The 25,172-nt window shown below is 43.0% G+C and overlaps 1 protein-coding gene and 1 long non-coding RNA gene across 2 annotated transcripts in view; one reads left to right on the top strand and one right to left on the bottom strand.

Moving 5' to 3' along the window:
• The window catches only part of fhl3a (four and a half LIM domains 3a), a 127,857-nt gene that overhangs the window by 29,907 nt on the left and 72,778 nt on the right, over window positions 1-25,172 (bottom strand). The gene's annotated exons all lie outside the window — the stretch shown is intronic.
• On the top strand, window positions 10,574-16,212 carry LOC144695917 (uncharacterized). The gene is made up of 4 exons (XR_013580030.1): window positions 10,574-10,687; window positions 10,850-10,927; window positions 11,772-11,850; window positions 13,153-16,212. It is a non-coding gene; the product is annotated as an uncharacterized LOC144695917 (long non-coding RNA).

Below are 25,172 nucleotides of genomic sequence, written 5' to 3' on the forward strand. Positions count from 1 at the left end.
TTACATCGTGCACTAGTTACTGACATAATTGTGTAGTAAAGTAATATGTTCCCACATATATACATATTGTGTAACTGCTCGTTGAGTGTAACATTGGACATTTAGATTCACTGAAGGAACGAAACCCGTAATAACTTGTCACTTTGAAACTCTTTCAAGTTATCAACAGTCACAGATTGCAACTCTTTCGAGTACAATCACAGTTCTTGGTTTCCAGGAGTGGGACATGAACCCACAACCCTCTGATTCAAAGGCGAGGGTGCTATGAACTGAGCCACAGCTGACACCTCTTGTCACTTTGAATATGCTTCATTCCATTCACCATGCTCTGGCTGAAACCAATTACCTGATTAATTGATTACATCTAGTTAATGAAACTTACAAGTGGCTGATTTAGCTGTCTGTTTGATATCACTGAGCTCATTGTACCAATAGGCTGGGGAGAGATTTTGGCATCGTACTACCATTACCACCTCTGATTCTGATGGTGCAGCATTTGAATCCAACTCTGGACAGCTCTGACAAGTGGAGCGCTGGTTCTGAACTTTCTACTTAAGTTAACATCCAGTGAAAAACTTGTGTCCCTGACTGTGGGAACCCATAGAACCCTTTTGCCATCTAAGGCCAGCTAACCCATCCTCTGGTATAAAAATGATTTCGGTCATAGAAGGAACATTCATGTCATGGCTTTGTCAGCCTGTGCATCAGCCTGCAAATCCTTCTGCTACATTATGCTATTCTCAAGTGAATGATTCAAAAATAAGAAAACAACTAAAATACTTTTTGTTTTGCAAAAATATACTTTATTCATAAAATATCTTCAACCACATTCCAAACCATTTCAAAATCACCATAAATATACTAAAATATGTTATTCCTGACCAAGTTATAAAAGAAATTGACACAGGTAGTCTTTGTCTTCCTGCAGCGTTACAATTATCCCTAAGTCAACAAGGCTTGGGTGCGAGATGGTAAAGACAAAGCTTAGGAACCCCTAAGTCTGTACATTGACATTACAGGCGGTGAACCAGCTAAAAGCATGAAGACTACCATCACAAGCTCCAATAAACTGCTCATTGCTTGTTTGACATAGCCGTCCTACCCTCTGGACATCCATGGGTAATGTTATGTGGAGTTAGTGTAGGAAGAATTTTCCAGCTCCCAGTGACAAGTCAACCTGTACTCCCAAGAATTAAGTCATGAGGAGACATTACACAAACTAGGGTTGCATTCCCTGCAATTTAGAAGGCTAGGGGTTAATTTAATTTTCAAGGTATTAAAGGGAACTCATGAGCTAGAGAGAGAGAGAAAACGTTTGGGGAGTCTTGGACTTGGGGGCATAGTCTGAGAATGAGACCCAGATCTTTCAGGAGTGAAGTTAAGAAATATTTCTGCACATAAGGTTTCGAAGTTTGGAATTCTCTTACAGCAATTGATAATTTCAATCTGAGATTGATAGATTTTTGTTAGGTATAGATAATTAGTCATAATCCACAAAGGACCATGGGCATCCCTTGCAATTAGAGAGAGACTAGTTATATGAAGCTTGAGGGGCACCACTCCACAAGCATGGGCATGGCAAGGAGGCATGCAGATCTCCATAAACTACCACAGTACATCAATTGAGCCCACACCATTAGCATCATTCTGCATCACACTCTAGCCAACTGAGTTAATTTACCCACATGAGTTATTTAGGGCTATGTGGCAAAGGCGGAGTTAAGTCACAGATCAGCCACGGCGTCATTGACATATGCCTGTTCCCACATTCACCAGATCATATTTTGAGCCTAGCTGCTATGTCTACCATTGAAAGAATCATGGATCTGTGGACCTTCCCAGCTCAGGTATCAGATTACTGAGACAACGAAAGAGGACTCATTGGGTTGCTGACTCCCATCACCAGGCATGTCAACTTGGAGGGTCCTCAACACCAAATTCCTTTGCCACCAATGAGAGCTGTCAATAGTTACTCAATAATAATTGACATAGACTGGTGGCTGTGAATTTATGTGCTGGTTTTTTGAAAGAGCTATGCAGTTGGTTCTGTTCCCCTGCCCTATAGCCCCTGCAACATTATTCCTTTTCAATAATATATTTGATTCTTTTGAAAGTTATCATTGAATCTACTTACACTATCCTTTCAATCTGTGCATTCCAGACCATAACAATTCACTGTTTAAAAAAAAAATCTCCGCCTCTCCCTTCTGGTTCTTTCACTAATTAATATAAGTTTGCATCCTCTGGTTACTGGCCCACCTGTCAGAGGAAATAGTTGCCCCTTATTTACTCTATCAAAACTGTTTAAGGTCTTGCCAGACTTCAGATTTACACCTCAACTTTAAGGTTCACAGCAATGCTAAAGAGAAGCACGGCTAAACTAAAGGAGAAATGAATACATTTTCATTAAACGTCTAGGTTTGTTTTGTCTGTGCTAAGTTAGCTGGACAAACCAGCAGTCGAACTGATGTAATTGACTCAGCATCTCCTGGTGTGGGGAAGGGAAAAAATCAGCCAACCTTGGCCACTCCCACCTGCCCCCCCCCCACCTACCCACCATGTTCTAATGACCCCTGCTGAAAGCCAAGCTGAGAAAAGGACAAGCATTGACTGTGATGCTTGCCAATATTCACCAGCTTGGCTCAATCACTTGATAAGGCACCAAAAGTCTCTGTCACCCGTGGAACCACATCCCAGTCTGAGACAATGCCTTCAAGAGAGGAGAGAAAACAAATAGCAATCTGTATTTATTCAAATTACAAGGGTTTGAATGATAAGCAAATGTGATTCCAAAAGCTCAGTTTGGCAGCTGATACCAACAGACAGCATTGGCTCAAACAATGTTTGCATTTATTATGTGACTGTCAGCTGCTGCATTGCCATTAAACCTTCCAGCTGTGTTTTTTTTAAAAAGCAAACCTTTGTCTGAAAGGTAACATTATTTGTAACCTGCGTGGGAGGAGGATATTTGGATGTACAGATGGACAGGCTATCTAAAATGTGTTCTGATAATCATCTCCACATATTATTGTTGACCATCCCAAATAAGCCGTTTGAATGACAACTATTAATTAAGCAGTAAAATCTGTGTCATTTAGTTGCTTAATGCAATCAAATACTGGAGAATGTTTCTAAGAGAAATTTAAACAGCATTTTCTTGCCTGACTTCCATTTGCATTTATCCCTATTGATATCACTAAGAAGACAGATGGGAATTCCAATTTACCATAATTTATGAGTGGCACAAATAGGGAGCTACAATGCAGTTCCTGAAAAGAGGCTTGGGTTGGCAATAAAACAGTTCCATGCAGCCTAGCCAGTTATCTTATCCCTGACAGTGCTGCCAACAACAGAGAGGCCACAGCTACCACTTGTGGACAGAGGCAGATAATATCAGGTTTAGCATGTTCCCTAATAATACTGACAACGCAGAATCTTTTTTTTAATTCATTCACGGTATGTGGGTATCACTGGCTAGGCCAGCATTTATTGCCCATCCCTAATTGCCCTTGTTCAGAGGCTATTTAAGAGTCAACCACAAATTGCTGTGGGTCTGGAGTCACATGTAGGCCAGACCAGGTAAGGACAGCAGATCTCCTTCCCTAAAGGACATTAATGAACCGGATGGGTTTTTACAACTAATGGTTTCATGGTCGTCATCATTAGACTTTTAATTCCAGTTTATTTTTTAAATTCAAATTCCACCATCTGCTGTAGCAGAATTTGAACCCAGGTCCCCAGACCATTATCCTGGGTCCCTGGATTACTAGCCCAGCAGCAATACCACTACACCATCGCCTCCCCCTCAAGCTGCCCTTTGACTCCAGCCAGATGAAGAGATAGTATTCAGAACGCAGAAAAAGTAAAGAATTTTTGCCCAGGGGTGAACTCACTGACCATTCACAGCTGGACCTGTACAATTACACCTCTTCATTCTCCCCAGAGGCTGAGAGGCTGTTACTCTTCACCATGAAGAAAGCACCATCCTCTTCTTTATATCAAATGATTTTACCAGGCTAGCAAAATATCTCGTTCACTTCCTTATCAGTAAGTAGACACACATTTGGGTGGCAAGGCCTAGAAAGGCATAGGGGAGAATTTTCTCCTCGTCGGGTGGGCTGGTTGGGAACGGGCGCAGGCAGGTGTGGAGCCGATTGCCGCCCGTGATCGGCTGCGCGCTGCCATTTTACGTGGGCGGGACAATTAAGGCCTGCCCAGCGTGACGTGCACCCGGAAGCGGTCAGCGCTACCTGTGCGGGTGGGAGGAACAGGGAGAGTCGGAGTCTGCACGCGAAAGAGCGCAGAAATCTCCCTGAGGCAAGAAGCTGCCTCAGGGAGATTAACTTCAGTTTTCAAGTGGGAAAAATTTTTAAAAATTAAATTATTCAGACATGTCCCCTCATGTGAGAGTGTCACATGAGCTGGGACACATTTATGAATTTTCATAAAAATTTTTATTTACTTAATAAAACCTTCGTGAAACCTCATCCCGCCCGTGGATGAGGTTTCATGAAAAATGTGAAGGCCGCCTGGGCTCTTTGCCTGCCCGACAAGCTTTCTCAATTCGGTTAATTGTTTGATTAATGGCCTTAACAGGCCTTTGACAGTTCGGCAGGCGTGCAGCTGACTCTAGTGCGCGCCCGCCGAACGGAAGATCAGAATGACGCGCGGTGATGTTGGGACGCACTCCCGACATCTCTGTGCACCATTTTATGCGTTGGCTTGCGGGTACCACCCCCGCACACCGAACAGAAGATTCTGGCCATTGTTAAATTTGCATGAATCCAACTTATCTTGATAGGATGAAAGTTTCTTCTTTCTGCCAGCTGGAAGGGCTCTAAGTACAATGAGTGTGAGCATCTCTGCCCCCTTGCTGATAGGCATGGCTTCAAAGCATCAAATTCCATACTGTTGGGGAATATACCCTACTGTGCAGAATTGGGAAGCACTAGACGTTGCCAGTTGCACAAAAATTGAAAAATATCCAGACTGCCAGCATTTTAAGAATGTACATTTTTCTCCTTTACCTCCCACTTCCCAAGTTGGAGTGAAACTTGTAATATTTGTGTTGCAAAAGTTGGTTTCCAACTTTCAGACACTAGGGGCAGGATTTTGAGGTCGTTGGGTGGGCGCAGCGATTGCGATTTCACGCTGGCTGGCCCATTAAGGCCCGCCCAGGTTGAAACGTGGCTCCGCACTGGCCGGGAAGGGCCAAACAGGGGCAGGAGCCTGTCGGCCGCTGGGTCCAATGGCGGCCGGTTTAAAAGCGGCCCAGGCAGCCCCTGGAAGGCTGCCACAGAAGGACATCCCCTGTACTTTCGCTATGCATTCAAGTGCGGGTGGAGAAGGCAAGAGGGAGGGTAGGTCGGGTAGGCACTCGGCTCCCCGCTTTTCTGATGAGTGCCTCACCGTCCTCCTGATGGAGGTGGCTGCTCGGAGGGGCACCCTTGACCCCAGGGATGGGAGGAGGAGGTCACCGCACCTTACCAAGAGAGCACGGGAGGAAGGTGGCAGCAATGATGAGCAGCCCAGAGAGTGCTCAGGGTGCCAGCAGTCGGAGGACTTCTGGGGACCAGGACGATGCTCAGTTGAAGGCTGATGATTAACCTCTGGAGATGCCCATTAGGTGGCAGATGCTGGATGCCCAGTGTGATGTGCGGGAGGATCTGGCGAAGATCCATGAGGGTCCGCATGCCATGGTCTCCATGATGGAGGAGTCCATGTGGAGCATCAGCACTGCATTGACCCTCATGGCCAAGCGCACTCCCTCCTCCATTGAGAGAGTGGCGACTCTCACGGAGGGGCTGCTCCAGTAACAGAATCAGGAGTTCCTGGGGTTGTGCTGGGACCTGCAAGCCCTCACACAGGCACTGACTTCAGGTGGTCGGTGTCTGTGTGGGAGATGGATGAGGTAACCAGCATCCCAGCTAGGTGCCTGTCCATCAGAGGTGAGCAGGGAGGTCCAGAGCAACCTCACGTTGGCGCATGAGCTGCTTGTTGTCTCTTCAGACTCCTCTCGGGGTGCTCTGCATTACGGCAGCAGCCTCTCCGCCCCTCTGTCAGTGACCGTGGCATCTGATGATGACTGCGACACCTGGGGAGATGCTAGCCGTGGCACTGGCCACTCCCTCCCAGGTGGGGCCAGCACAGGCTCCACTGGCCAGAGGACGCCCGCCGAGGTCATCAAGGCCAACAAGACAGCAGAGTCAGCAGGCTGAGTCCAATGCTGGTGCCAGCGAGGAGGGAGCACCAAGATGTAACACTCGTAAACTTAAGTTAAAGGCATCATGACCACAAGAGGGACAGGCTACAGGTGATTTTACGTTCATTTATGTTTACTTTATGTATACTGGTCTGGGGTTGAAGACCAGAAATGCTTATGTAAATACTATTGAACTGTCAGAATGAGATAAATTGTGTTTTTGTCTTCATGGCCTGCGTATGCTTCACCTTTTTATTTCATTGGTTTGGGGAATGCCAGTATGTAATGCTGGACATATGTGGCTCTGAACTTTATTGTGCAGGCATCGAGTGTTCTTTGTGTTTAAATGAAAGGGTCCTTTCAGACATTCGGGATGGAGGCGGCAGTCCTGCCATACAGTTAAAGCTGATCTTTGGTAGTCTAGCTGAAGGAGCGTTGGATCAAGGCGTCCCAGGTGTCCCTACCTCTCTGCCAGTTACCGAGGTCTGGCTCCATGCCCTCAGTGTTCTCCTCACCATGCTCATCTTTGGACTCGCTACTGGATTCATCCTCTGTGGCCTGTGCAGCTGGGTCAACATCTTCTTCCTCCAGTGGGGCCCCCTTGCCAGTGCTAGGTTGTGGAGAGCGCAGCATGCAACCACTATCAGTGACACCCACTCTGGGGATATTATAGTGCTCCTCCTAAATGGTCCAGGCATTGGAAGTGCATCTTGAGAAGACCTATGGTTCTCTACCACTGCCCTTGTGGAGGCATGACTCGTATTGTAACACTTCTTTGCCTCTGCTCTTGGTTGGCAGAGAGGCGCCACGAGCCACTTCTTCAAGGGCTAGCCCTTGTCACCCGGCAGCCATCCATCCAGTCGGGCTGGAGCACTGAAGAGCCTCAGCACCTGGGAGTGTCTAAGGATGTAGGTGTCGTGGGAGCTGCCTGGGTTCCTTGCACAGACTTGCAGAATCAGCATCCTGTGATCACACACTATCTGCACGTTCATGGAGTGGAAGCCCTTCCTGTTGACGAAGGCACCGGGCTCACCTGCTGGCGCCTTGATGGCCACATGTGTGTAGTCGACGGCGCCCTGGATGCGGGGGAACCCAGAGCCTCTGGCTCACTCAGCCTGGCAGTCCCCATCCGTACAGTAATGAATAAATGTTAGGACCTGCCTGAACAGAGCTTCTGTCGCCAACTTGACACAACTGTGGACAGCTGATTGGGGCACCTCACACAGATCCCCCACTGACTCTTGGAAAGAGCCGGAGGCATAGAAATTGAGAGCCACTCTGACCTTCAGTGTCACTGACATGGGGTGTCCACCCACACAGTTGGAGCTGACCTTAGGCCAAATCATCTGGCAAATGGAGGTCACGGTCTCCCTCGAGAGGCGGAGCCTCCTTCGGCATTGCACCTCAGACATATTGAGATAGCTGCATCACCGCCTGTATACACTGGCAGCAGGATAGTGGTGTCTTCTGCAGCCCCTTCTCCCTTGGACTTCCAGCTAGCCCTGCGCCCCTTGTGCCTGCGCATCTCCTCCCATAGGTCACCCCCTGGAACCTGCATTGGGACACGAGGCCTCCTCTCCCTTCTGCTCCTCTCTTCCTCCTCAGAGAAGGTCCCACCAGCGGAGACCATAATCCCCATTACCAGGGTAATGGAAGGCTGTCTGCTACCTGGAAGGATCCACATGGCCTGAATCCTCCGGGGGCCTTGCCAATTAGTCCTGAAACAAAGCCTGGAAATGCTAAGAATGAAGTCCGTAACAGAATTGAAGCTGCCAAATGCCAATAAGCAACCAGCAGCAAACTATCTCCAAAATTCCTCACTACTCACAATGCTGCTGACCCTTTATATCCCACCCGGGGATGAGGTTTTTGAAAATGTCAGCTGGCGACCTGCCCGTTTTGCCTGTGCAACGAGAGCGAAATCGCAGGGGCAATGAAAAATCACCATCAATTGGACTGGTAATGGCCTTAAGTGGCCTCTTAATTAATAGCGGGCACGTCTCCGGCACCTGCACCATCCGCCGACTGAAATATCGCAAGTGCGCGATGATGTTGGGATGCTCACCCAACATCATTGCGCGCAATTTTACGCCCGATTGGGTTGGGCGCGCGCCCGCCTGCAGGTGTAAAATGCTGCACTAGGAATGCTGTGCAGAACAGTCTTAACATAGGCTCAAAAAAAACCCTGCAATGTTTCCTTGGTCACTGAAACTTCCTCCAAGTATCTGCAGAGGGCATCATGTTGCTGCCATTCTTAATATTGCTGGCTTTGGCCTTCATTTCATTGGTACTCACTGCAGTTATTCTAGCTTGAGGCTCTAAAGATATGTTTTAGTCTTTAGATGAGGCCACCGTTGTCAAAGTTTGTTAATCTATTGATGACAGCAGTCCAGGAGTATTTCTACATCTGGCTCACAAACGATCAAAAACAACTTTTTCAAAGACATATGTGCATTGGCTACTGAGTGGGAGCAGTCATATTCTGTCCACCCAATCCACTCAGTCGCAAATCTGGATTGCACCCAAGTGAGAGGAGCCAGCAAGAAGTAGTTGCATCTCCCTGAGGGAAAGACATCAGCGTCTCTCATACTGCTTAGTGGTTGCCCGAAGGGGACACACCTGTTCTCATTCAGAGAGAGGCATGAATCCAGGTGAATTTAGAGTATGTGGATGAATCATTCCTTTTTTTAAAAAATAAAGCACTTTGCTCAGTGCCTGAAGTACAGAGATATCCCTTCTTCCACCTGTGTGTTCCCTATAACTCCAGGCTCCTCATTAGTTAGAGTTCTTGGATGCCACTAGGGGAGGCCAAAATATAACAAGTTATTAAAAGCAACAGTTTGAAAAAAATAAAGGTCAGAACTGTACACTATTATAAAAATAACAGAAAATATTCAGGCTTGTGGGCTTAAAGTAAACCTGAATGTATTTATACTGTTACCTTGATGACAGAAGATTAAATATCAATGTTGATGTTCAATAATAATTGGAGTAAATAATGGTTCTTTACCAGTGCACTGACACCAGAATTAGTACAAGCAGGTAATTCCATAATGAGATGAGGTGGTGAGGATAATCTGTCTGAGAACTGACACTTTTGCACAGCTGCCCATTACTAATGGATTAAGGTACTGCCCAGTGAAATGTTGAAGCTGGAAGATGCCAGGTTTAATTCCTGATCTATGCTTTGTTAGCTGATCTCAGCTGTGGTCATGCTTGGGACAGTAGAACTGGCTTCAGCTTTACAGAGTTAGGATGGAATAAACACTTAGCAAGGACTCAGTTGTTAGGTTGTAGTCAAAGTGTTTGAAATCAAACTCATATATCCCACCATCAGAATGAATTATTAGAGTAGAACAGACGCAACTAAATTCCTTACTCCATGTACAACATATTCTAGGACACAGGAATAAAGCAACATCTATTTTTACAATTAGGAGCTGTGAGTATTTGAAATATAAATTAGGACTTTGCTGCAATGATTTAATGTGCCAAGGCGGTAAAGCATCTTTGAGCATCATCCAGTCCCCAGACCAAAGAAAAGGGAGAAGTGCTAACATCTAACGGCCAAAGCAGTACAACAACATTCTGCATTGCTTGCAGCTCCAATCTATATATTAAAAAAATATTGACTGTTCCCAAATTCAGAAATTTTGACTTGTCCTTGGGTTGTAATAACCTGATTCACTGCTTTAGCTGAGATATTAGTGTAGTTACCATCCAGGATTAGAGATACAGCAATGCAGAGACAGATGCACAGGGGTAGGTTCACATGAGTCTCTTGCAAACCTGACTGGAATAACAGAAGAAGGGCACCATCTAGATTGACAAGATCCCTCCTTGGCATTTATTCACATTCATATCACTTCTATCACTTGACCGCATCTTGATCTGCCTCACTTTGAGCTACCCTTGCCATCCTTACACAGTGAGCTCTTCTGACCCAGCTGCCCATTATAAAATAACAAAGCTCTTTTGGATAGATTACTGTTCCACTGTACCACGTGCACCAGCAGCAGGCTTCATTCTGGCTTCTTATTACTGTAGCTGAGTTCAAACACAATGTCACAATACCATCGTTTGTTGGGGAGGAGTCTGCATGTTCCATTGGAGGCAAGGGCACACGTTTCTTAAGTGATGTTGTGACCCTTGTGGACCTAGGGTGTATTTGCCCTCCCAACTATTTTGGGGCTGACATGAAAAGATCTTGTGAAGTTTTTAAAGTTTGCACTAAAGCACAGAATTCCTGCGAGCTGACGACAACAACAATGTGTGTGTTTGTGTGGAATTGGACAGAAAACAATGAATCTCTGCAAACTGTGCAGTGATTCATTCAATAATACAGCCATTTGTATCTCAAGAGAATAAATACTACACTGCAGAAAGTGCCTTAAAGAGCTGCTGCTATGCAGTAATCACAGGAGATACATATATATCAGACATCGTCTACAGTGGGATGTGGAAATGCAGACAATACAGTTATGGGTACTGAATTATTGGGTGAATCATACTGCACTAATTGGAAGCCTACTGTGTACGCTCATACCTGTGGCTTCCTGAAAGTTCAAGCAGAGCCAATTTTTACTTTAAACAGATTGTCCTTGGCTAATTCTGACATTCCGTTCTGATGTCTGTTTTTTTTTTAAGATCAGCGTATGCTGGGTCAGTTGAAGTTAAAAATGAATCTGGAACTACCGAAGAGTGCCTTGAGCAAAGTGGGTGGAGGTCGGTGATCACAGCCATCTGCATAACTGATAGACAAGCACAATTCTTTGCAATTATACAAAGGAATAAGATCAAAGTGACGGTAAATAAGCATTCGAGAGTTGGCTGCACCTCCTCAATTCTTAATGAAAGGTGGGGGCCTGTTATTTTAATAAACAAGACATTGAAATCTTAACTGTAATACTAGCTTGTCAAGAATTGTTCTAATTCCATCAGGATTCTGTAAACTAGGGATAAGAACGAACAATTTGAAAGCCCTCGCTATGAGGCATATGAGCCTCAGAAATTCAGTGCAAATAAAACACAAATTGTAATCCGAAGTGAAACCATACTTTTGAAACTATGCCAGTGCCTTGGTCACATTTTGCTGCAGTAAGAATGTTTTCAGTGCTATATAACTGGGTAACAGTTACATTTGGGTCTGGCTTTGTATTTAAGCATTTTGCTGGTCAGCAGTTCTGTGCAATGGCAAGAAAGAAGTGATTGGTGCATCAAAATTCCATGGGTAAACAGAGTGAAATTTTACGTGGAGCAGGTGCATCTTTTTGTGGAATAGACACTACTCTTTTTTATTATTCTTTTTCTTGTGAACTTTTCATTCCCCTTTTAGTCTTAATTAGAGGGAGTGGGATACTATCTTTCAGAAGCAACGTTAAAAAAAGCCCCAGTCAAAGTTCCCATGGCACCATTTTGAAGAAGAGCAGGGGAGTTCTCCAAGGTGTCCTGGCCAATACTTATCCCTCAATCAACTTCACAAAAACAGATTATGTGGTCATTATCATATTGCTGTTTATGGGAGCTTGCTGTGCACAAATTGATTGCTGTGTTTTCTACCTTACAACAGTGACTAAACGTCAAAAGTAGTTCATTGTCTGTCAAGTACTTTTGAGATGTCCTGAGATTGGGAAAGGTGCTATATAAATGTAAGTCTTTCTTTTTTTGTGTTTTGCAGAACCTGTTACTGGGATGAAGAACTGTAGCTATGAGGATAGATTGGAGAGGTTGGGGCTGTTTTCCCTGGAGAAAAGAAGGCTGAGAGGAGACTTGATGGAGGCATTCAAGATCCTGAGGGGTATGGACAGGGTAAATAGTGAGAAACTGTTCCCACTCAAGAGAACATCAAGAACTAGAGGGCACAGATTCAAAATAATTGGCAAAAGGAGTAAATGTGATGTAAGGAAAAATGTTTTCACCCAGAGGATGTTTAGTCAGGAACAAACGTCCTGTGGCGGGGGAGGTAGAGGCAAGTTCCATTGAGGTATTCAAAAAGGAATTGGATTGCTACCTGAAATGAGAGAAGTGCAAGGTTATGGGGAAAGGCAGGGGCATGGGACTAGGTGGAATGCTCTTTCAGAGAGCCAGTGTGGACTCGAATGGCCTCCTTCTGCACTGTAAAGGCACTGTGATATTCAGGGCTGCAGGCTTGGAAAAACCAGGCCGTGGGCAACCCAATCATGCAAAGAAAGTAGTCCTTTCAATTGTTTCAGATCTTATTAGTTCATCTGCTGAAACACTTCGTGTAGAAGGCACAGCTCTGGGAGTTAGAAGTCAATAAGCAGTCAGCAATGTCACAAAGAATTCCTGACCACGTCAGTCAGGCAAAAGAATGTTGAATGATGCTCAGTTAGACCTGCCGGATTATTCTAGTCTTTTAACAGGGCGGCCTTGTTCCCCTCCTCTCCTGTGACATCTCTTTCCCCCATCAATCCATCAGTTTAATGGTAGGAGTGGGTACAAGCTGAAGACATTTTCCCCCAAAGTATTCCCCTTCCCAATATCGCTCAGCTCAGCTTATCACTCAGCAATCCTTTTAGATACCACAGCCTTGCACCATGAGAATTATGGCTCGACAGACACGCTCCTTCCTGCTGCACAATATACCACAGCCCTCCCTACCAACCTGTCAATGCTGCTCCAGTTTCCTCTCCTTATAACTGTAATCTTTAAGGCAGAATCACACTAATTCACACCAGCTGTAGTTATCACTGACCATAAAATCTGAAGAGACTTTTCACTTCATGCAGGACACTTGAGAGGTTAAAGCAATAATGAAGGAAAAGCCATGTAATTATTCTGATCAGATGGTGAAAAATAAGTTAGGCTGCGCTAAAAAGGAAACTTTGATTTAACTTAATTACTGGGAGTGAGAGGCATTAGCAATTAGAGGGGTTTCAGGAAATACTACAGCTACTCTCACTATTGCTTTGTATGATTGTTCCATGCAGCTTGCTCAGTCATATCTTTCCTGTCTACCACTGTAATGTTGGATCTACAGACTCTGCCACTGTTGATTTTTCAGTGAATAGAGCAAGGATAAAGCTGCATTTCTGAAGTGGGACCAGTTTGGAAGATGCTTGCATTGTAGTAGCAGAAACTGACACCCTGAGATGTGGGTTTTTGTATTCTAAGGGACTGACCTCTGCTCCTAATGTGCTTCAGGTTATTGATCTCTGCTATGAATGTATTTTGTTTTATATTCATTCATGGGATGTGGGTGTCGCTGGCTAGGCCAGCATTTATTGCCCACCAATAATTGCCCGTAAGAAGATGGTGGTGAGCTGCCTTCTTGAACTGCTGCAGTCCATGTGTGTGGGTATTATTGAACATAAGGTGCTTTATCACCGTCTTGTGAGATACTACTGTGTTAACAATGGAGCATCCCTACGCGAAGCCCTTTAATCTAGGTACTGCTGCTACGAGGTTCCTAAAAAAAAGAAGCAACAACCCATCCCTGACTTGTCATATTCTCAATGCTTCTCCCTCCCTCTACCTTTGCAACAGAACATAGAATAAAATGTACTTTTAAATGCTTCACCACAGTCGTCTTCTGTATTTAGGGACCAAACTGTGAGACCACAAGCTAATTACATATGTACAGTACATTTATTCTTAGTTTTACCAGTTTCCATTAAGCTGTTATGTTGGATCATCTCATCTATAATCTTTTAGATGAATTACTTTTACTCTTTCTTTCATTCTGCCATGGAGGCTGGGCAGTTCCACAGACCAGCAGACGTGCGTTGTAACTATGTGCTTACAGCATAGTAAAAAGGACTTGTATTTATAAAGCTTCTTTCACAACCTCAGGATGTCCCAAAGCTCCTTACATCCAATGAAGTACTTTTGAAGTGTCGTCACGGTTGCAATGTAGGAAATGCATTGCCCACCTTAGCCAGTGGTAGCATGCTCACCTCTGTATCAGAAGGTGGTGGGTTCAAGCCCCACTCCAGGACTTGAGTATGTAACTAAGGCTAACATCTCAGTACCACACTGAGGGAGTGCTACAATGCTAGAGGTGCTGTCTTTCAGATGAGACATTAAACCAAAGCCCTGTTTACCCACTCAGGTGGATGTAGAAGGCCCCATTGCACTGCAAAGAAGATCAGGGGAGTTATTCCCACTGTCATTGCCAATATTTATCCCTCAATCAACATCAGTAAAACATATTATCTGGTCATGTCTGTTTGTGGGACTTTACTCTGTGCAAATAGGCTGCTGTGTTTCCCTATATTACAAAGGAGACTTCACTAAAAAAAGTACTTAATTGGCTGGAATATATTTAAAGCTGAGAGAGATGAATTTTGATCCCAAAGGAATCAAGGGATATGGGGAACAAGCGGGAAAATGGAGTTGAATCTGAAGATCAGACATGATTGCAATGAATAACGGAGCAGGTTTGGCAGGCCACATAGTCTCTCCTGTTCCTGTTTTTTTATGTTCTAATGGAAAGCACTTTAGGATGTCCTGAGGCTATATAAATGCAAGCTCTAACTTTCTTTCCTTACAATGTGAAAGAGTTGTGAGCTTTTCTAAGACTATTACAGCATCTAAAGGGGTGATATATCTACTTCTCCTGGCTTCCGCTGGCCAAGAGAAATGTGGCTGCAGTTACTGCTCAATACTGGATGGTTGTATGCAATAGGCTCACATCCTGTCTGCACCCTGCAGCTCCAAAGCCGCATGTGAATTATTAAGGACTTTAGTGTGACTCCCAATCTTGGTAAATCAAACCCATTTCGTTTTTAAAACTTTAATTAACTTAATATTTATGAGGAATGATCATTCCATTAACATTTTTTTTGTAAAAACCTTTAAAATGTTGTTGAAAAGTGTCTCTCTTGTTTTTCATTAGTATTGACATTTGAGTAACAGCACTGTGGCTCTTTAAGGTATTGTGTTTTACACTCAAATTTTTTTTTAAATGGCTATTCTTATTATTAAGGTTGTCAACCCCTCCCCTAGAGACAGGTCTGATACCATCACATAAGTTCCCTAACAGTCATCACAGAAAGAAAACAATCTTATCTGACCATGATAAATTTGAACCCAGGCCCACAAAATGAATGGCCAATCCACGTTAGAGGCTAGTGACACAACTAAAAAATGCACACAGCTTAGGACCACAGATTTTGTGAAGAGTTTTATCATCTTGCCTTCAGATCTGGGTTGTTCCTTCACAGTTACTTTCCCATAACTCAGAATGTCCAGCACATTCTTCCCAATCACATGTCATCACTCCAATATCCTCATAAAGCTCCAAGTTCGCAGTCTTTTATAATATTTTCTTCTGCAGTCAAATTGTAAACTCCTTACTGATTGAGAGAACGACTCTTTTCTGTGCAGTCAGGAATCAAAAATGTCCCACCCCATAATAGTAACATTATCAGGTTATATATACCCCAATATAAACCTATTAAAACATTCTTTCTAATTTTCTGCCACCTCCTGAATGCATAAATTCCCCTGCAGGCTACATGTTTCAGAGAAGTTGGTTGCATGCTTCCTGTTGCCTCACCCAAACCTGCATGACTAAGGGTACCACAACTAACCCTGGTCCTGCCCTTAAATCTACAAATGTGCACATCTGTCAGGAATCGCAATCAAGAGTATGAAACACATTCAATAATTCCCAGCCAATTATAGCACTAGCTGAGGACAGCTAATTCAACACAGACCAGGGCCATTCATGAAGTGCTATTTCATCCTGACTAAAGCATATTGGCTCCTTCCTCTTCTAGGCCATCCAGTCACCACTAACCATTGACTGGATTTCTAAAGAGTGTATTCTATGTTCAACTGAATATAGCTATCTGTGTGATTACTACTGATGCAAGATAGGTGGCTGTTTGTAGACAAGAGAAATGTAGATGGCTAAAGAATTACTTGATGAATGTGAGGCACTTTGCAATGTCATTCTAACTGACTGTGGTATACATTTGTTCACCTTAGTTGACTGGACATAGAATTTAAGAAAAGAAGATATTGTTTTCACAAATAAAACAAAGTTTTCCACAGAAGTGTGTGGAATTGTATTTTTTATAAATAGAAAATGTCCCCTGTGACAAGGGGCAGAATATTGCCCTCGTTGGGCAGGCTTGTTGGGGGCGGGCAAGGGCGGTCAGGAAGCCTCCCGCGTTCGGGTCTGGACTGCGATTTCACGCTGGCGGGCCAATTAAGGACCGCCTAGTGTGAAATGTGGGCGGCAGTGCTCAGTGCTGCCTGTGTTGGGAGGGGAGGAGGTCAAGAGTGCAAATTGGCGCAGGTAAAGCTCCCTGAAGCACAGGGCTGCTTCAGGGAGCTGAAGATATAAAAAATGAAAAATAAAGGATTATAAAATGGTAATAAACATGTCCCCTCATGTGACTCTGTCACATGAGCAAGGACATGTTCTTAATGATTTGTTAAAATTTTAATTTCATTTGTAATTGCTGCTGGAAACGTCATCCTACCCGTGGATGGGATTTCCTAAAAAGTGCAAAGGCCCCTTGGCCTTTTCGCCAACCGCAAGGTTGGACGGGCAGCGAAAAATAACATTTATTTAAATCTTTAAAGGCCTTAATAGGCAGGCGCACTGCCAACTCCCACGGGCGCCCGCTGAGCGAAATATCGCGTAAGTGCGCTATGATGTTGGGACGCTCGCCCGACATCATCACGCGTCATTTTACGCTCAAGCGGGTCGGGCGCACGCCTGCCAATCAGCGAAAAATCCTGCCCAAGGTCTTCTTGATGCCCAAATAGTTGGGAGCCTAACAGCCTAACAGCAAATTGTGCAACAGTGCACATCAATACAGCATAGCTAGCAGAATAAGGATGTCATTATGGCCCTGAAATTCTGATTCCAATGCAAGGACCTTTCCCCCGCAGAAAGATGTTGATTTATGATGAAATGATGCATGCTTTGCAGCTGACATTGAAACAGTGAATTCAGTAAACAATGAGCTTCCTCCATTTTGGTTCATTTTTCTGCAAATTCAACTCCTGTACTGCTGGGGATAGTCCAGCAGCTTAAGCAGAAATGTCCTTTTGGCCAAAGTAAAGCTCCAAATGCTGCAGTAGAGAGAGAGAGAGAGAGGAGTAAAAGAAAGGGAGAGAGGGAAGGGGAGGAAGGTAGAGGCATGGAAGAAAGTGTAGAAAATAAAAGGGAGAACAGAGAACGAGAGGGGAAAGGAGGAATGTCGAGAGCAAGGAAAGAGAGCAAGGAGAAAGAAATAGTGAGGGAAGGGGAAGAAAAGAGAGACAAAGCAAGTGAACAAAATTATATAGAGAAAGGATTTTAGGTTACATAGTTGAAACCTCTTAGGCATCAATCCAGAATGTCCAGGTAAAAATATAAATATTGCAAAACTTACCAGAAACAGTGGTGAATGGATTATTGGAACTGGTGTAAAAGGACTGTGGGAGTTGTTGTGAAATTCCACAGTTCAGGCTTTATAACCATTGGGATCTGACTGAGGAAATGGAAAGTAATTGCTCATGAAGTCCAGATAAAACCCACATCCTTGTGGCTTCCAGCCATAGCTCAAAGGTGCCTAAAGTGATTTGGCCACGTGACATCATAGGCTGTCAATCTGAGATAAAAAGGCGACTGGGTTTGATGGAGTGCAAACTCGTTTCTAAACAGCATATTGCTTGGAGCAGAAAGCTACAGCAGGCCCAAGAATTCACTGCACACCAAGTCTGCACACATATGCTTAGGATAAAACCAGTGCTTTATGAAATGTATTTCACTATGAGATTCTTGCTGATAATCAGTTTAAGTTCAGTCACAGAATAGAAATCTGTGACAATCTGGAAATGACAAGAAGTGGGATCAGAAAAGCGCAGCAACTTTTCAGCATGGTGTCATTGAACAGTCATTTCAAACAGATTTTGTGCACGGATTTAAGTTTTGTAGAATGATCTGGTTGCAGATTAAGGAAGCCAGTGATTAGTGGTTTGTGATTAGAATTTGAACATCTACTTGACACAGCAGGCCACATTTGAACTCCAAGCCCATGGGCTGGATGCCTGATCTTTGTAGTCAGAGGGATGTCTGTTTTTGCTGGTGAGCCAGAACATTAAGCCAATGAGCAACAAGCCCCATGTAGATGTCTTACTGCCTGCCAGCTGTGGCCCAGAACCAAGCAAATAATTCCACCATATTGATTTTAACTTTGCTGCCACCTGTTTCTGCTGGGTAGAGAAAGTTAAATCCACCTCTAGAATGGAAAATGCAGCTTACCCCAAATCACTCATTGCTTGAGATTGTCTATTTTGTGAACATGTTAACTCAATACAAAGATCGCACCAAACAATTATGGATTATCAAAACGTGCCTTCTTGTATACCAGATAACATTAGGAGCTGCATCTTCCGGTTGGCGAGCAGGGGGCGGGGCCCACTCGCCGATGCGTAAAATGAGGCGGGGTGACATCGGGCGTGCATCCCGACGTCACCCCCCCATCATTTAGATGTTCAGTTTGATGGGTGCGCAGCCGCTTCGGGTGGGTGCCCACCGAACTGTCAAAGACCTATTAAGGCCATTAGCAAAGTAATTGAAATGATTAATGGACCTGCACGTCCAATCTTAAGGTTGGCGGTCAGGCAAAGAGCCCAGGCGGCCTTCAGAAAAAACATGAAGCCTCATCCATGGGCGGGATTTGGTTTCATGAGGGCTATTAAAATTTGTATAAAATGTTTAAATAAAAGAAATTGACATGTGACAGTGTCATATGAGGGGGGATGTCAGGAAAATTTTCTCTACTCATTAAAAATTTTTTTCTAACTTCCACCGATCTCCCTGAGGCGGCGCTTTGCCTCAGGGAGATCTGTGCGCTCTTTCGTGTGCACGCGCGAAATAGCGCACTCCTGGCTCAGGGTATCCGCCCCCCCCCCGCTTGCACAGGGAGCGCACAGCGCTTCCAAGCGGACGTCATGCTGGGCGGGCCTTAATTGGCCCACCCACGTAAAATGGCGGCGTGTCCCCAACCGGGGGCTCCGATCGGGAACCCGCCTGCCTGCTCCGGTACATCCCCCTCGATGGGGGCGGGGAAAATGCTGCCCCTAGGAATTTTAATCCACCCCACAGATGGGAAAGGGACTGGAGGGGTTAAAATCACCCTCTTTTGTTTCAATTTCCATATTATTTTGCTTCTCATTATTTTGCTTCTCCTCTGTACTCACACCAACAAGTTGTCTAGTTTATAGTAAGGTATTTTTCACATCTGGACAGGGAACTGGTAAACAGACACACCGAATAAAACCCATTCCACAGTGCCAGTGAGGCCGATAAGCTCAATTGCACAAGAACTGTCTTGTCTTGCCTGGCATTGCTTACAGGTAGTCTCACTTGACTAACTTGGCCTGTGACTTTAAAACTACCGTTCAGGAACTCCTCTAAACAGGCACATTATGAGGCCAATTTAGAGGCAATTGCTGAAAATGCTTGAATACACAACTTGTCAGAGAAACACTCCCTTTTAAATCTAATCTGCTGAGATCATGGAAATTATTATAATACCTAATGATAGGAAAAGGTACCATTTTGTTCTGAACTTTCCAAAACATGGTCCTGATAAGGATCCCAATTTTTCATAGAACAAACCACGAATTAATGAAGATTCAACATTGTGCAACCAATCACTTTCTTTTTAATAATCTTTTGGAATTATTGGAATCATTTTTAATTTGAAAACTCTGATTGTTCAAGGGACTTGAACCTTTCAGAGCAAGTACTAAACTGTGAGGCTGCTTTAGCCTTTTAATGGCTTTGCCTTAGTAGCGTTTAAACAATACAATCTTGGCACAAAGGCTTTAGTATGAATCTAACATCTAACTTTTACACTTCTAACATCACACATCTAACTTTTCTTCTAGGTTAACCGAGCCTCACCACTATTCATTGGTGCTATTTTGATTCCTGTAATCAACACTGCAGTTTGTGATTGGTTATAAACTAGCTCTTCACAATAAATGAATTAAGTGACCCTCCCCAGCATGAGTAATCTGAAAGCACGACATTAGAATTTGCTGAAGTTGAGCATTTCCTTGGTACCCTTTTGAAAAACGAGTTAGGACAACATACACTGTCACCAATAACTGCGTCAGTTCTGCACATTCAGTTGTACAACATAATCCAACTGATTATGAACGAATGTGTATGAGAGAAAATACAAAGGCGCAAGGGATATTATTCTGACTTGCAAAACTTAACACTGATGTTTCTTATGATTTAATAGGACAGAAACTGTAGTAATAGCACAAGGGAACAATGGGTGCCATAAATTACACCATCTTGATTGCTATAATAATCAACATTGTTATTTATTATGACTTAATAGAAGAATAATTACTACTGGGGAACATGATGAAACTGCATCAAGATTGTGTACAAGAGAAACATTAGAAACTATTGTTACTTATTATCCTGGGGGATGTTCCCATTCATTTGCCAACTCTCTATCAAACATATACGAGTGGGCCCCCTGCTCTCAATTTATCACTTAAAGGAAAGCATGTTTCTATTTGCAGTTCATAAATACACACCTGGAGAAACATGCTCTGCCATTAAGTCACAGCAGAGTAACATTCTATAGGTCTTAATATTTCGAAAGGATTTTTTAATAGAAATTAAAGCAACATGTGCAGTGCAAACTGTGAGAGAAATGTATGACTTACGATATATTTTTCTTGAGGATGCGTGACTCTCAAGAGAATGCCTGGTGGTTTTTAAAAAAAGGGCGCAGGTGTCGAGCATGTGGCATTGTGATTATGTGAAGGGCCTGCTTCTCAGGATCTGCATTCTCAACATACCTTTTCCTTTTTGCTTTAAAAAGTAAAAGTTGTTAGTCATTTAAAAACTTTGAGTTAATCAATAAGGTGTTTTATTTTACAGTCAGTAAGTCGACATACATAAATAAAATGTTACCTTATTTCAACTTAAGCTCAGTCACTCTTGCAGTAAGAAAATTACTAAAATATGGTAGCTCTAAGACTCTGAATTATGCATATAGGTATCTACAGAAAAATTCTATGCATATATGTTTGTATGTATAGGATGTGTATATCTATATCTCATGGCACAGTACATGAGTATGGTTTTGAATATGTATATATACAATGAAGTATCAAATGCAGACCCATTTATTTGTTTCAGTGAAATAAAAGCATTTATATTGTATATATCTATGTTTCTGTACACATGGACTAAATATATATAGGTAAATGTGCATTGTATCTGTAATATGGATGTGTAGCATTGTGTATGTATTGTATGCGTATTGTGCAATTCAAAATGATTTTTCCTGTTCTTGTTCTCTTGATCCAAAATAAATCAGCGAGATCTATAGAATCCAGCTGCCTGCCCGTGGGTCAGCTTTATACGTTCAGTTGCGCTGGGAAAAAGGATGTGGATTTCAAAACAGAAAAACAGGAAAGTGACAGGAAAAGGAAACATATTGTCCAATCCAGTGTAAAATCAGAATAAATACACACTCAAGTTGCTTTATTTGAAGGCTGTGGTATCAAACTTTGTTATGAGGATCTAGGTTAGTTAAATAAATCAAACGTGTGTAGATGTGGTGTTATTCCCTCTTTTGTTTTTGTACAACTTCTTCTGGTGAGTGATATGTGCCGGCTTCAAGAATCAAATGGGGACCCCATTTGCTTATTTCAGTGAAACAAAAGAAGCATTTATATCGTGCCTCAGGGTACCTCTGCAAAACTTCCAAATTTCATGGTAATTGGTAATTGCAGTGATCACATGCTCTCGGAGGGAGCTGTGATTGAAGAGTGTTCCTCTGCAGATAGCTCTCCGCTGATGGAAGGAAAGAAAGACTTGCATTTCTGTAGCCCCTTGTACTACCACAGGATGTCACAAAACACTTTGCAGCCAATGAAGTACCGTTAACGTGCAGGCCCTGTTGTAATGTTGAAAATGCAACAGTCTGCGCACAGCGAGATCCCACAAACAGCAATAAAATGACCAGATGTTGACTGAGGCATAAATGTTGGCCAGGAAACCAGGAATAACTCCCCTGCTCTGCTGATGTTAATAATCCCTGTAACTAGGCTGGAGTTTAATATTCTGGATAAATGTGAAATAAATCAGTTACATATCAGCACATTGTTGTAAAATGCTGGCACAAGCTCTTTTCAATCAGCCTGAGAGTGCAGACGAGGCTTTATTTTAATAACTCATCTGAAGGACGGCACCTCCAGTAGTCCAGCATTCCCTCAGTACTGCACTGGAGTGTCAAGTCTGGGTTTTTGCACTCAAGTACTTGGGTGGGATTTTAACTCATAACCTTCTGACAGAGGCAAGAGTGCTATATTGACCTACAGCTGACAAAGTATAAAATCACAAATTTTACCCCACATTGGTCACAATGAAAAGTAGAGTGTTCTCCTGGTCTCCTGACCAGCGTCTCCTCCTCAATTAATACCACTTACAAAAAAGAAAGAGATGAACCTAGTAATTTGTGTTATGAATGTTTGTGGAATATTGCTGGCACAAAGTGAGTGTTGTATTTAATTGCAAAACAACAGTCACAATAATTCAAAGGAAGTCATTGTATTTGATCCATTACAGACATTTTGATATAATATGACAATAATAATGCAAGAGTTATCTATTTACTAATACAATGGCACAAGTATTCCTGTACACAAATCGCATTTCTGTGTATTGCAAGTTCACCTAGAGTATCACTGTGATCTTCAGGACAATGGGCACCTTCATAGGAAAATTGCCTGATCTATGAAAAAGTAATAGATGTATTTGTGCCATGATCCACTCCTTTCAAGGAAAAATGACTTGAAAGTTGCAAAAAGATGTTTATAGAAATTCAGTTACTTTTTGATATTGCTGTTGGTGACAAAGTAAACATTTCCAAAATGTCAGGTATGGCAGAGGACATATCTAGCCCCACATAGGTTTGCATGTTGACCTTTTACCCTAGGGACCAGAGTGTGGATTCAGCCAAGATGAATAGGATGAAAGACTCCACTCTGCTAGTTGAAAGGGTTCTCAATGAAGCACATTTGAGCCATTTTATTCAGAGGGATCATCAAAATGGCAGAAGAGTTTTAGTGTGAAACTAATGGTACTTGAATGTGAAAAAAAATGTCTTAACCGTGAGGAATAAAATATCGCCAAAAGATTCTTTTTAAATACAATCATTCATGACAGGCCTGCCAGGAACCCAACAGAGGGGTCCTGGATAGGTAATTCAAATTGTGTTCTCATAGCGTAAGGTATTGTGATTTCAGCTGTACAGCTACAGCTCAGCACATACCTGAGCCACAAAAAACACAGATGTCTTCCCCACCAGGACAAGGGACTCTTTGCCTCCCTGTTGCTCCTTCTCAAAGACTGTGACATTGGAAGTCTGAAGAATGAGATCTTCAGACATTCATGTTAGAAAGAGGAAATTACAGATTAAATCCAATCTACAACAGTGGGAGAGCCTTACAAGGGACAAGACTTTATAGTGTCTTATGTGAAATAAACACTTATATATCACTGGGGGAAAATATCTTGTGACTATCAGGTGGCCCTTCAGATAACACCCTTAATTTACTTTCTCTGAACAGGTGTTTTTGTTTTCTTTATATTCTAAGCCCTTAATGTCGGAAATTGGAAGCAGTGATAATAATATCGTTTGATGTCAGAGTCTATGGGGTATGACCGTTGGTGGTATTCTTCTTTCATATGTGCTTTGAATTTGCAATTACATTTGCCTCAATGTCAGTCCATGAATTATTTCAAATATCCCACTACTTACAGTAAGAATTCCATCCATGACTGTGCAGGCAGTTATTGAATTCCTTTATTATGATGTTCTATTCTATTCACTTTATTACTGTGTGTTTACTCCAACTTTTGAGGGGCATGTACAATGTTTGCTACACATACGTCAAAGGGAATTGCTGGAAGTTAAAATAATGCATGCATTTGTTTATTTTCTGACACATAAAACTGCTCTTTTTGTTTTTTGGCACCATTTACAGGCTGTTTATCTCATCCATATGTTACCACTTGCTGGTGTGAGAACACACACCAGACGGATTGATAATGATGTGAATGTTCATGATCCCATGTAGACAAAGGCCAAATCCCATCATTAAATTCTGTCCCAGAAGGGAGATAAATTATTATGGGCGCCATAGATTATAAATAGATTGGCACCTTTCTCCCATAATGTTACAGTCCTTGGAAATCAAGGACATTGTAAAAATACAGATGGATGTACATAGGGACAGATACTGTATATTTTCACAAAAAGGCTTAACTTCATCCATGCTGCAGGTCACAGACACAAATATCATACCTCGCACTATACTGTTCTCTTACATACTCTTACATTCAATGCCCCATTAATTGAAACATTTAATGTAATTTCAGGTCCATGAATGCAGCAGAGGCTGAGTGTGTGCAGGTTAGATTTCTTGTCACTTTTCCTCTTTGTGGGGTGCCAGTTCTTGGTGCATACTCTAGACTGTAACTCCACTTTAGTCCTGAGGTCCATGGTTGGAGGCCCTTCAGATAAAATGTTAAACTAAAGTTGGTGTAAAGGAATGTGAAATTTGAAGTGCCAATTCACAGCGGTACTCCAATGGCAATGGCACTATCTGTGCCTGTATAGAGTGTCAAATGAAATCTGAATCCATTTGAATTGAACTATCCCAGTACAGATGTTCCTTTTCATTTGGGATATCTTTATTTATACACAAAGAGATAGGATGATTATAATCACAGAGAGACGTCAAACATAGCATCAAGCTTGGCACAAGTGCCTGACGTCAACTGTGCTATGAGCTTACACAAGTCCAATCTCAAGTGAATCATGGGGAGAATTTCCCCCATATTGGGCGGGGTGTGCGGGAGCAGGCGCTGGTGGTTGTGGCATCATTTTAAGCAGGCGGGCCAATTAAGGCCCGCCCAGCGTGTTTGGCGACTCCCGGGGACGGTGGGAGTGGGCAGGCG

Source organism: Cetorhinus maximus, chromosome 21 (assembly GCF_964194155.1).
Source record: "Cetorhinus maximus chromosome 21, sCetMax3.hap1.1, whole genome shotgun sequence".
NCBI lineage: Eukaryota > Metazoa > Chordata > Chondrichthyes > Lamniformes > Cetorhinidae > Cetorhinus > Cetorhinus maximus.